This window comes from Argiope bruennichi, chromosome 3, assembly GCF_947563725.1.
Source record: "Argiope bruennichi chromosome 3, qqArgBrue1.1, whole genome shotgun sequence".
Taxonomy (NCBI): Eukaryota; Metazoa; Arthropoda; class Arachnida; order Araneae; family Araneidae; genus Argiope; species Argiope bruennichi.
The window spans coordinates 27955298-27962329 of NC_079153.1; positions in this window are offsets into that span (position 1 = coordinate 27955298).

Sequence of the window (7032 nt, forward strand, 5' to 3'; positions counted from 1 at the left end):
ACATAACATGAAACATTTTTGACATCTAGATATCTTTAGATCATAAATTTCAAGTTGAGAAAGCATCGTTGTTTTTTTTTTGGCCAATCTCTTATGAAATTGCCTACTTAATGACTTGTAGATTCAAGATAACTCTTGATCCCGTATCAAAACTAGTATTTTCTAAAACTACTTCGTTAATAAGTTAAAGGCAGCTTCCCCTATAATCAATCGATTTAAGTGAAATATTATTAAGACTTATTCTACATATCATCTTACATCTAATGTTGTCTTCTTGCGATGCACTGTGTTTCACATCCTCCCCCCTCCCCCCCCCCTGCAGCTCCTTTCGCAAGCAGAGCAAATCTTGTGTGTCTCAAACTTGAAATCAAATTATACCAGCCCATTTCAGGTGTATCATGATATAGTATAAACTCCATTATTAAAAGTAGAGCAATTTGCATATTAAAATAAAAGTGCAAACTTCACTAAAATCTAACTCTGTTTCAGAATGGCTCATTAAATGAATCTATCTTATAGAAACTAAGGCTGAATACTTGTGTATTTTCTTCATAGGATTTGAACTTAATATAAATAAAAATCATTGAATAAGTAAATAATTAATAATTGAGGTGACACACAACGATAGATTATTTTGTATATCTTTAAGTAATTACACAAAATTTATCTATATTTATAATAAAATTGGGATTTAAACTTGCATCTTTAATAAATTGTTTCAAAATAGTTGTTGTTTTTGTTTATAATGGCATTTGCCATGGAAGCTCGCTGACGAAGGCAGCGATTTTAAGCTAAGGGAGCGTCTCGTGTTTTAATAGCGCCAATTGGGCCAAGAGTACGTCTTAGCTACTCACGCATCACATTCGCTTGCACAACCTTGTTTTACATGGGGCCACATTCACATATCTCACAGATAGAATAGATGAAGAACAACCATGCCCGAACGGGGACCCAGGACGCCCAGATCACGGGGAAGACACGCTACTCCTCTGCCAGGACATCGGTTCCAAATAGTACATAAGTCAAGTATTAATGTTGTTTTGCGTCACAATTATTTGTTGAATTATGTTTGAGAAACAACTGCAATTTCCGTGGGATAAAATGAAGGAATCTGTGATATGAATTAAAGTCTCATTAATGCTCTAAAAGCATGCATGAAAAATCTGACTAAGAATGAAGCATGGAGCATTGTGTAAATCTTTATGAATGTCATATTCATTAATTTACAGGGAAGTCTAAATTAACCTGTACATTTTCCAGTACCCTAAATAAGACCTTCAAAGATTCTATACTAATGAGGTTAAATCTTTGAGATTTTATTTGTTTTCCATCAATTATGAATACATGTAATAAGTTTAGATCTAAAATAAATAGAATTTTCAATAAATTTTCATTTTTTCGTGTATAAATTATACAAAAAGAATATATTGTATTCATCGAAAAATTCAAATTCGAGATTTGAAAGAATCTTCACCTTTCAGACCACTCTTCAGAGTCCGAAAAACAAAATTTTGAAATTATATCTGTCAGTTTGCTTTTCGCTGCATCTGTTGTCTGTGAATACTATAACACATAAACGCTTTGAACTAAACAGATGAAACTGGGCAGCTGCCCTTTACAACAAATTTGTAGATTTCTACGAAATTTTGAATTGAATCCATTCAGAGCTAATCTATCAATCAGGCAGACCGAGTACAAGTGAGAAAGATAGCTGCAAAACGTAAAGAACTAATTAAAAATAAATTAGCAAACATGTTTAGCATCTAAACTGCAGATCCTTTTCAAATTTTGAACAACACCAATCAGGGTGTTGACCATATATCGGTCTATACTTTTGCACTCATAAAAATGAGATAACTCAAGACTCAACAATTTAAATGCATGAAACTTGGTATGCGATCGTTTGGTTAAAATTGCAGTTCTGTGTTAACACGACTTCGGTCTTTTGAAAAAAATAAAAGGTGCTCAAAATGCAAATCGATTTTCTTAGCTAATCTACGAAGCGCAGAACAGTGGTGCAAGGGATTCCTCTCCCGGCCCCCCTAAAAAAAGCTTTGCTGTGATATTACATCCTCTCTCCCCCACCGGCAAATGCGCAATGATACTAAAATTAAATTGACGCAGCACATCTGATGCATATCAAATGATCTTGATTCTACTGCTAAAAGCTTGTGCTATCATGGCAAAATTAAAAATAATTAAAAATCATTGAACTTTATTGGATGTTTTCACTAACGATCTGTTGATAATAATTTGATAATGATTTTCAGAATTAATATTTTAACATTATTTTATCCATTTATTAACTGTCGAAATAACAGTCCATTTAATAACAGTCGAAAACTTCTTAAAGAAATAATTTCAGGAATAAAAAAAATGTTGAAAAAGTTAAAAATAAAAAAAAAAACTGAAATTTTTTCCCTTTTTTTTTTTTTTTTTCTTTTACTTTTAGGCTTGAATAGTTTAATAATCATTTGGAATCGGAATCTGCCTGTATAATTACTAAACAATATTTTTTAATTTCTAAAATAAATTTCAAATAATTAATAAGTAAAACTTTCGTTTGCTTATCGTGCGCTCAGTTATAATAAAATCATTTTTATAGTTTATATATATTATCATACATTTTGTCTTGAATTCAATTTTTATACGTAGCTAGATATAAATTAGTATCAGCTAATTTATATCTTGATCGACAACGCTGAAACAAAATGTTAAAACAATATGTAAATTCATTCATTTAAATTTCTGATAGTATTTGGGTATTGGTATATTTATTGGCATATTTATTCAATAGCATTTACCTTTGTGTATTTTGATACTTGACACAACTGATACTTTTTTGTTGTTGTTGTTATTATTTGCTTTCTTAAACGCAAACAATGCTGCTTTTCTATGTTTTTATTAAAATATCGCGTGACATAAAGAGCAATTGAATATTGATCTAAAATTGTTTTATTTCATGTTTAAAGACTAAAATGACCCAAAAAAGTTTTCTATTAAGTCAAACAAATTATCGAACACCAACTTTTTAATAGAGACTAATAATTAACGTGAATTTTTCTATTAAATTTATTGAATATCATGTTAAATGAAGCCCAATATTAATATGTTTCAGCAGGGACAGGCATTTCTGTATGCATTACACTAATATAGTTCTTGTGTTAATTATAAAATAAAATTCCAAAAACCTACAAAATTGCCAAATCCCTCATTGAGCCGAATGTTACATAATTTGATTAAAAAATTATTATGGAAGGTATCAAAAAGATTTTTTTAATTTCTTCCGATAACATTTCTCCAAAAGTTTGATTAATATTAAAATTTCGATATATTTAACGTGCTTTTTAACTTCACACATAATGTATATTATTTCATATACCAATCATTTTTTAAACTTTACTTATCTGGGACTCTCCGTAAAGTCCAGCACTTTCTATCGTAAATATAATAGTATTTAATCTCCTCTTGCAAAAAAAAAAAAACTTTTCTTAATACAGCCGCAACATTAGCAATTATAAACAATGTTTTTCATATAAAATCTCTATTTCAGTGCATGGTGAAACAATAGAAATTTAAATTGATTATCAGAGGCGGCAGTTTTTGTTAAACTTCTTTTTTTCTCTGTCAGGATGTTGTTGTAATATTATTAATTTTAATAACAATAATGTTGCGGTAATAATAATAATTTTATTGCCATTGCGCAGATCACAATGGCATCTACTTTATTTGATGAATATGCTTGCGTATTTAATATATCCTTGCTTGGATTCGCGTATTAAGAATAATATCTTGTACATTTGTAGATTCTTTTCCTAGCAGATCTTGATGATTAAAGAAAATTTTTAAGAGGAGTCTTTTGAAAAGAAATGAAAATTCATGAACCGATAAATAATGAATTGGGGCTATCATTGCAAATAGGTTCCATGAAAGAAGAATTCTGTCTATATAAAACCGAAATTCACGGTAAAAAAATTCAAATATGTGAACAAGTAACTTTTAATAGGAAGCTCTGATACCCAGAATAACATTATTGTGGGCTGCATTAGCAGTCAAATGGAAATGCAAGTCCAAATATCTGGTAAGAATGGATGCAAAAATAATAACTGGTTGGGAGGACTCCTGATTTTTCATCTAAAAGCGTCGCAAAATTAATTTCTTATGGTTCACTGAAATTTACAACTTCTACTCTTTCTTCTGTAATGATAAGAAGATAAAAAGCTATGCCAATTTCTTTTATTTTGGAATATTCCGTCCGATGAACCAATCTCGTTTTCACTCATGACGCCAAATTCTTTATATGGGGGATTTTGTAAATGATATTGAAATCTTAGAGTTTTAGAAGGCAAATCGAGGAATTTGATTTTAGTCCATCCAAGTTTTAAAGTTCCGTTTCTTTTAGTAACGTTAAAAGCATATTTAATTGAAATGTATCCAGCATTTATTATTGACTGAAGCTCAGGGAACTTTGCAATGTTTTATCTCATTATTTTTAATATGAGAGATAAACGGAAGCACTGTTGACTTAATCTCATTCAATCAAGAATTTGTCTCCTGAGATCTCTGACATTTCTTAAAGAGTTCTTGCAGAATTCTTAAAAAGCAGTTTCTGGCTTTTCAATACTTTTTAAGCTATCGGTTCATAATATACCCTTCCAAGTTTATTAATAAAATGTTACGCATTTAATAAGTTTTGACTAATTTTTATGTGTTTTGCTACTATGCCCACACTATACTATATAGAAAAATCGAATCTCAAGAAATTTGCAAAAAAAGATATATTCAAAACATTTTACAGAATAAATTAACGAACAAGTTCTTGGGTATTTTTATTTATATTTCGGTGCAGTAAAAAGGAGGGACTTATTAACACGTTCTGATATAAGTAAAATGTTTCGAGCTAAATTATATCTCTTTGAAAGTAGGGCCCCCTGCAATGAAAGATAAATCTTGAAATAGTAGTTTGCATAATATTCAGAAATACCCATTTAAATTATTACTGTCAAAGAATATAATTTTTAAAAAATGAGAGGTAAAAATATGCAAAGAATATGACCATAATTACAAATTTTAATTCAATAATTCATAGAAAACAGATAAATTAATTCATATGAATTTATGTTGAAATGAAGAAAGGCAACTGTGTAACCCATATTACCGACTTAGGGGTACATGTCTAAATTCTGTCTTGCGAAAAAATAAAATGTTTTTTTTAGGAGTATTCGTACTTACATACACATTATATCAACATACAGAATTTCTTTTCATGCGATTTTAAATAAAAAAATTTTAAATGATTTTTCGGTAATTTGTTCACGCAATCCCTATCCGTTGTCCATAATTACCAATAAATCAAATTCAGTAAACTTATTTAAATTCCATATTTGATATTAAATCAGCATTTTCCAAAATATCAAGTGAATAAATAAAGCAGCACGACTCAATCATAATCAAATTACTTAATTTATGCACTATAAATGCAGGGGGGAAACATAACAGTATATGTCATATAATACATAACTGTACTTATATTGCTCTGTGCTGTCATGAATACATTCTGAAGAATTTCAGGCAGCAAATATCTGTTGATGAAGGTTTCAAATGGTTTTAATTGTTGCTTATTCACCTTTTTTATGCATCATTTTTCCATTTTATATATTCATTGTACAAATTGAATTGCTAAGAATTGCTAAATTAACATATTCTTCGTATCACTGTATTTTTTTACTTTTTCTCATATTTCTTCCCTTTTAGTATCATCTTTATAATAGAGTTATTATCATCTGAGAACATGATGTTGTTTTAGTTACGAGGTTTTGAAGCTCGAAATCGCGTAGACAATGAATATTGTAGCTCAAAATTGAAAGCAGATGCTTTTTCAAAAAGTTGACCTGCTTTTATCAGTATTGTTTTATTATTACTTATGCTTCTTTGACAGCAGATGCGTTTTTAAAAGGTTGATGTAAACTATGACATCATAGCTGTTATTTTTATGGAATGTAATTTTTTTCGGAGGAAATTAAATAATTTAATTTTTATAATATCTTTAAAAAAACTTCACTCGCGTTTAATAACAGTTTTGATAAAAGTTATTAATTATTAATATTTTTATTTAATATTTTCTCTTTCCCCCACTGGAGAAATATCACTTCATTCATTCTTAAGCGGGAAACATTGAAGGATTTGACTCCTGTTCTAAGATTAACCCATTATGAAACTGTTTTATGATCTCAAAAATTAGAAAATAGCAGTTTGCGTTTACAAAACTATTGTTTTCATAAAAATTCTATATAAATTAATATGTTTAAAAATTTATTGGTAAATAGTTTGTCATTTGGAAATCGCATTGCTACGGAAACGTTCGTTATTCAGCTTCTAAACGTGGCATTCCTTTTTGTGAGAACACGATGTTGTTTTGGTTAGGGGGTTTTAAAACTCGACATTGTATAGGAAATCAATAAAGCATAAATGGTAATTTTCATTTTCAATTTTTTCTTGGCTGGCATAAAAGTTTTGGAGCTCTCGTAATCCGGTTTAAACTGGTTAATGACTTAAATTAATGAAGACAAATAATGACTTAAAAATAATAATGTTCTCACATGATAACTTGAAATTTGCGATCGTAAATTTCATTTTTAATTTTCATTTTGTGTTGTTCTTTTAACACATTTTTGATTTTCCTTTTATTTAATCTCGGATGATTTTCAACTATTTTAATATATATGCGAAGAACATTCTCACTATTACGCTTTTCAAATAAATTCTTTTTCTTATCTTTCAAAGTCTAATTTCTGTAAGTTCAATTGGATTAGATTGATTTTTGCTGCTGTTTAACATAATAGCTTTAATAAAACCACTGAACCAGTCAATTTAATCTAGTTTCTGGTAAGAGGAATTTTCCAGTTTGACTTCCTAAAAGTTGTGAACGTGTTACCAAAACTTTCTCTTTAGAATTATCCATTCGCTAGTAAACAAATCGCATTCTCAAGTTAAAATTCATGATGTAAAAACTTTAAATTTCATCTCAAAATA